Below are 7,169 nucleotides of genomic sequence, written 5' to 3'. Positions count from 1 at the left end.
CACATACGTCGTTACTATGACAACTAGCGTAGCCAAGTCAGCAAATGACTGCTGTCTGAACACACACAAACATCTGATTTGGTCACTTGTAACTCTGGACAGTCAGTATTCCAAAACGGATTTGAGCAATAAGGCCTGCATTGTGAAAAACGCTTAAACTAGAACTGACTGCATTGTAGCAACATGAACTCTTATTAAAATATTTTCATATGTACCCCTGACAAGTGAGCACTTAGATATGGTCGTTTATATAAATCCATAGAATGTTGGAATTGCGTATAGTAAGACATGTCAAAATTCTATAGCAATATAGTGGGCAAGCGGCCATGCGTTTGGACAATTAATAGAAACTGCAGTAAATAAAACCTAATAAAATCTGTCTTGTCCGAAATTGGAGTCTATGCAGACCGGTGCGCCAATCAGAACCACGGTAAGCATATATGCAAATAAGCCATTTACCAAACGGGTCTGCCATCATTCACTTTGAACTGGACTCCTTGTTATCAGGCAGTAGCGTCATTAGAACACGTTCGCCAAAAAACACAAAATACACCTGAATGGATTTCTGTAAATTCCACAGGAGTCCTCTTACATTTGGGAACTTCACAGCCTACCTTTTCATGGCTGTTTAATCAATAGGACTATCGCTCCCTCAGTTGCTGAATCACGTCAACAACAAGATCAACTAATGCTAGCCAGAGCCAGATGAGCTAAAATGTAATGAGGGAACATTAGATAAACTTTTAATCTAGTTGGCTGTCAAAATTGCACTAATTAACAATGGGAAATAGTAGCCTGCTTGTGCTTCTGCAGTTTGCTTCCCAATGCATGCTTGTTTCAACCCATGTTTTGACAACTGAATGGAAACTTGCTTACACGTTCGATGCCAAATACAGTTGATTGACAACTAAGAGATATGCTAACTATGGATAACAGTCATTCAAGTTCAGCATAGCTAGAAAAGCTATTCACATTTCTTGCTAGCTAACAAAATGACACCTGGATCTCTAGCTGTAGCCACCGAAAAACGATATAAGGGGGGAAAGTTGGTCACTCCTCCAATGACATGACATCCTTCTAGCAGCTTGCTAATTGTGAGCGTTGCGTTATTCGAATCCGGTATCAGGATAAATAAAAAGCAAGGTCTGCTAACGTTCTTTAATTATGTTTAATTACCGCAAGCAATGAATTGCAAATGCAATTTCCGTATATACGGGTTCGCTGTATCACCACGCAGGGTTGAACAGAGAACTGTGGAATGTACTCAAATAGCAGTTCTTATACTATGACAGCTTTAGTTCCAACTCGTCCGTTGGCCTATCATAGTAGAGGCTGAGTGCGGTTTAAACTTTGCTCCGCCTTTGCTGGCACTCGGACTTGTCCAAGTCCCTTAGTGCTCTCCTCTGTCCACATCTGGTTGTTGGGTAGATTAGATCCATTTTGTGTCTCCCCCATTCTACACTCAAACAGTCCCTTATTTGGTATTGATCAGTGCTCTAGCCACCCTGGTTGGCCTAGAGATATGCACCCTCCCCTCTCCAGATTGACCAGTCTGTATAGCCTGTCACTCTATGTTGGTCAGTCTTTACACACCTACACACACATCTGTATTGTTTGTGTGTGTGTAACAAAACAATATTAATCTTCATACAATATGGTAGCAGGCTATAGTGCATAAACATAAACCCTAACATAATGTTAGGCTACTTATTTTTAGCTGGCTAAATACATAACTAGCTACATAAATAGATAAGCTAGCCTAGGGGTGTCAAACTCAATCAGCGCACGGGCCATATAAAAAAAAAACACAAGGAATTATAGGGCCAGACATAGCATATTTGCTTTCCCCAAAAAATTGGGCATTGATTTAATTAGAAAAAGATGTCCCTTTTATAATGTCCACTTATGTACGTAGGATGCTCTATATAGCATTTTAACATATTAAAACAAAATAAGAGATTTTTTTTGTCCAGTCTTTGCTGTTATGCTTTCAGACCCTAATCAAAAAGTATTTAACAACTCCAAATAACATGGTTTTTTTTTATGTACACTGCATGAATCACCGGTGCGGTTGAATGCAGCATTGCTGTATGGTGCACTCAAAATGTATTGTATTTGAGTAGCCAGCTTAGGCTACTGCTCAAATGTTGCTGTAATATGCCTACATGTTTCTCCTTTGCATGGTGTTTTGGTGCAGGTTTAGTTTTTTGGTTATTCATTGTCAAATTTTAAAAACCGAAGCCAACCTGCAACATTTTAGTAGCCTAGCCATACTGTGGCATGTCTGTGAACGGGACACACGAAAGCAGTGCAATTGAAGTTTAATTCACCGACTCATTTATACTCGCTTGTTTGCCCTATTCAGCCCGCGGACCTTGTGTTTGACGCATGTGCGCTAGCCTGTTCTAGGGTGACCAGACGTCCCCGTTTTTAGTGGCCTGTCCCCGGAAATGTCCCCGTTTTTAACTGTGCGTTAAAAACAGACTGCAGAGTGAAATTATATTTTACGTGGCAAGAAAGACCGGGCAGCAGAGTCTACCGGTTGACGTCTCAATCGCGTTGTGCTTGTTTTGTCCAGCAGAGGTGGCTGCTAGCTATATCAGCTTCATTCACTCTTCTTCTTCTAACTACTTGCTCGCGCTAGTTTTAGAGAAAACTGCTGTGGAAAACTGGGCCAGAAGCTAGCAAGTGTCAAGTGAATCCATAACATCACCACARACGTCKTTTCAAGCCAGGTAAGTTAMACTCRTTTGAGATACTRGCTAATGATGTTATKTCACAACTTATTATATAGATAGATGCTCTGCTTTATAAGGTTTTAAATAGGTTATGCTAGCTAACATTAGCTATGTCGACTAAGTTATCTAGCTAGGTTAGCCAGCTACTGTCATGGTAACTAGGTTAAAAAAACGTTCACATGTAAACATGCAGTGGACAGGCTATTTTGAAAATATGATTATATTAAATTAATGCACAATTATGAGAATATTTATTTGTAAATTACAATGTTAATGGTTTGGCATTATAAGTAGTGTGAAAATATATTTTGAAATTTTCATGGATAACATTAGCATAATGTTTTCTGTTAAAGAGTAGAGAGGAGGAAGACTGGATGGTAAGAAGAGTGAAAGAGATAGGAGGAAAGGTAAAGATATGATTACAGAACCTGCCAATTTATTATTCCAAACAATGTTTTTGAGATAAAATACAAAAATGAGGCAAGCAATGGGAATCTATTAACCAAAGTATTTGATCTAATAGTGTACTATTTATTGTTAAAGATTGGAGAAGAAGAAGGAAACATTAAGGGAGTAAAAAGAGTGAAGCGAGGAGAGTGTGGAAGAGTGAGGTGGAAAGGAAGAAAGATCAGGAAGATGATTGGAGGAGAAGAAAAAGTTGAGAGTAAGAAGAGTGACACAAGGAGAGTGAAGAAGAGCAGACAGAGGAGCAGACACAATGGCTATTTCCAAGAAACGGAAATGCCATTTTAATGACAACATRATGAGAGAATTTCCATTTATACACTCAGGTCAAGGCGATAGAATGGTTAACTGCACCCTTTGTAATTCCTCTTTTTCAATTGGCAGCGGGGGAATAACGGCAGTGGTAGAACATCAACAGACAAAAAAACATAAAGCCTCTCTGATTGCCCGTGTTGGTATGCCCTCTGTCACCACATTCTTCAAGAAGGTAGAGCCTTCCCAAGAAGAATATGATTTAGCTGTGCAGGAGRGAAAGCTTTATGAGCCGAAGTTTACATGTGCTAGGACAAAATGTGACGCCACAGTAAGTAACGTGTTAGCACCATGGGCAACTACTTTGGTAACACAGGACCTAGACCAGGTTGAATTTGTGTCCCTGGYCATTGATGCGTCCAATCATGGACATGTAAAGCTGCTGCMAATAGCAGTCAGATATTGTAAGATATATGGTGGCAACACATCTGTGGAAACAAAACTGCTTGATTTTGTTGATTTGAAAGCAGAAACAGCAGAGGAGATTGCAGCTGAGGTCCTGGTGGTCATCCAAAAATGTAACCTGCAAAACAAAGTCGTGGCATTCTCTGCCGACAACACAAATACCAACTTTGGAGGACTGAATAGGCTGGGGAGGGTCAATGTCCATACCAAAGTTAAAAATGCTCTGCAGAGGKAGGTGATTGGCTTAGGTTGTCCTGCCCACATCATAACACGGCCAGAACAGCTTTGGATATGATTCCCCTTGATGTTGAGTACCTGCTCACAAAGATATTTTCACCGTCAGAGTAGAAAGACTGAAGAGCTTTTGTGAGTTTGTTGGCCAGGAGTACCATAACATTTTAGGACACAGCAATGTTCGCTGGCTGTCCATGCTCCCTGCTCTAGAAAGAGTGCTAAAAAGGTATGTGCCATTGAAATCCTTTTTTCTTTCTGAAGACAAATGCCCTGTTGTCCTGCAAACAATGTTTGAAGATCCACTGACTGAACTTTGGCTGGACTTTGTCCATGGGAACTTGACCGTATTCAGTGACACGATCAAGATGCTTGAAGGGCTGGRCCACTGTGCTGTGGAGTCAGCTGCAATTCTGAGAAACATTGAGGCAAAATTGACTGCAAGACGTGATGACAACCAGTTTTGGTCAGATGACTTCTGAGAGCGCTAGAGGGAAATGGTGCAATGTCCAAATAGAGATTTATCAAAACTGCAAGAGTGACGGGGGGATCGCTTGAAGAATGGAAAACATCGGAGACACCGCTTAGTCAGAGATGGAGCACGGTGGTTACCCACTTCAAAGAGAACGACATCCCACACACTAAACTGGGTAGATTAGCATCTGTTGTCATGTGCTTACCTGGAAGTAATGCACCAGTCAAGAGAGTGTTCTCCCAAATGACTGATATATGGACAACAGCAAGAAATATGTTCACTGTTCCTACCATCAAGGCCATGCTTATTGTGAAGACAAAATTCAACCTCCCCTGCCAGGAGTTCATGTAGAAGCTGACCAAAGACAGAGCAATCCTGAAGAAGATACATTATTCTGAGAAATATACAGATTAGGTTGGTATAAGTATATTATGTATTTACCAATCTCATCATCGTCTTATTTATTATGTTAAGTATTTCACATATACTATTGTCTGTTTTTTACATTTTGCTCATGTTCTCTTCTGCTCTTATTCTACCCAGACTACCAGGACCACTGAATGGCTGTTCAGATCAGACAGTTCTGTCTTGTCTGTAGTGTTTCTGTAATATAGTTGTTTTCTCTATCACAGTGTGCCTGTTAGACATAATACATGAAACCGAAATTGTCCCCCTTTTTTATTTCATAGATAATAACATTGGATATTTTAATAATATATTGACCGCCGAACTGGAAATGTCCCTGGTTTTCATTTCAGAAATCTGGTCACCTTAGCCTATTCGCCACGTTATGACTGAGTTGTGATCATTGCCCTTGCTAGTTTAATTGTATTGACATTCCCAGCCTTAGTCGTCCGTTTTTGTTCAAAATATTGAGTCATTGAATCTGAAACAGAGCATCCCGAATGGGTAGACGCAGCAAATAATCTACTAGCAAATAATCTACTAGGCCAGCTGTGATTTACAACCTGAGCAATATTTATTCTACAAAACTTAGTCCACTCTGTTTGTAACAGATTCTACTTTTGAGAACAGAACACTGTATTGAGAGCAAATGTTTCATCAATGAGAAAATGTGCAGAATGTTGGCCAAAATCCATCTTGGTCCATCTTCTCCCACTGCCTGCCACTGGGCTTCCTCTCAACATATTTGGGGATGAATGGGGATGCCAACCGGTTGCTTTAGATTTATACATCTGATGAAACATCTGACTCATTGTTCTATCTGTGTATGCAGTCTCTGAACTAAATGTCAAACCACAGCTCCACCCCAAGGAAAATGACTGACTGCAGTAACACAACCAACCATGTGGTTAAACGGCAGTAAGATTTACAGTTCCCCTGACCCTAACCTTTTAACGTAACTCCTACATGTAACCTTAACCCTAAACCCTAACCTAGCTAACGTTAGCCAGCTAGCTAACATTAGCCACCTAGCTAGAATTCGTAACATCTCATATGTTTTACAAATTCATAACCTATTGTTAATTTTGAAAATTTGTAACATATTGTACATTTTTAAAACTCATAACATATTGTTGTTCGTAACATATAAWACAAAATTGGTGATTAAATTCATGCATAACATAAGAAACATAACATAATAAATGTATTGTCTCGGATTTACATACATATAATACGAAATGCTCTGAGACCAGGTTGACCACTCACCAGCTTGGTTAAACTAGACTGAACTTTTCACTCTTCTTCACAAAACACAATTTATAGACATTAGACACATTTATTGTGTTTAGAATTCCATCGTAATGATGACTATTGAATCCTGCAGATGAAGAATCAGCTGTGCCTTTTGGGAAAGAAAAAAAACTTTACGAATCTTTTTTTTTTTAAGTATGGAAAAGAGTGAAATAAGAAAACTAGCAAGTATAATTCAAGGAGAGATGTTTGATGACATGATCTTTCAATAATGACACTTGATGTGGTATACACATTCCCCACCCAATAAATATTTGACCAGTGGTGTAAAGTACTTACGTAGTTTTTTGGGGTATCTGTGCTTTACTATTTATATTTCTAACAACTATTACTTTTACTTCACACATTTTCTCTGACACCCAAAAGTACTCGTTACAATTGTAATCAAATCAAATTTTATTTGTCATATGAGCCGAACACAACAGGTGTAATAGACCTTACCGTGAAATGCTTGCTTAGAAGCCCTTAAGCAAGAATGCAGTTTTAAGAAAATAGAATTAAGAAAATATTTACTAAATAAACTATATTTACTAAATATCCGGGTGGCCATTTGATTAATTGTTCAGCAGTCTTATGGCCTGGGGGAAGAAGCTGTTAAGGAGCCTTTTGGACCTAGACTTGGCGCTCGGGTAATGCTTAGCAGGACAGAAAATGGTCCAATTCACGCACTTATAAAGATAACATCCCTGGGCATCCCTACTGCCTCTGATCTGGCAAACTCACGAAACACAAATGCTTCATTTTCAAATGATGTCTGAGTGTTGGAGTGAGCCCCCGGCTATCTGTAAAAAATTTTTTTAGACAATTGGGACTTCTGCTTTGCTTAA

General features: G+C 39.3%; 1 long non-coding RNA gene across 2 annotated transcripts; it reads left to right on the top strand.

The window, feature by feature from the left end:
- Positions 1–2,646: 2,646 nt before the first annotated feature.
- LOC139029441 (uncharacterized) lies at positions 2,647–7,169 on the top strand. 2 transcript variants are annotated; one of them, XR_011481737.1, is made up of 3 exons: positions 2,647–2,735; positions 3,092–3,145; positions 3,282–7,169. It is a non-coding gene; the product is annotated as an uncharacterized lncRNA (long non-coding RNA). The 2 variants fall into 2 exon arrangements; XR_011481736.1 differs by lacking the exon at positions 2,647–2,735 and having other exon boundaries at positions 2,789–3,145; positions 3,282–5,040; positions 5,170–7,169.

This window comes from Salvelinus sp. IW2-2015, linkage group LG20 (assembly GCF_002910315.2).
Source record: "Salvelinus sp. IW2-2015 linkage group LG20, ASM291031v2, whole genome shotgun sequence".
In the NCBI taxonomy this organism is placed as follows: domain Eukaryota; kingdom Metazoa; phylum Chordata; class Actinopteri; order Salmoniformes; family Salmonidae; genus Salvelinus; species Salvelinus sp. IW2-2015.
The sequence above is the reverse complement of the archived record's forward strand: the minus strand, read 5'-3'. Positions and strand labels throughout refer to the sequence as shown.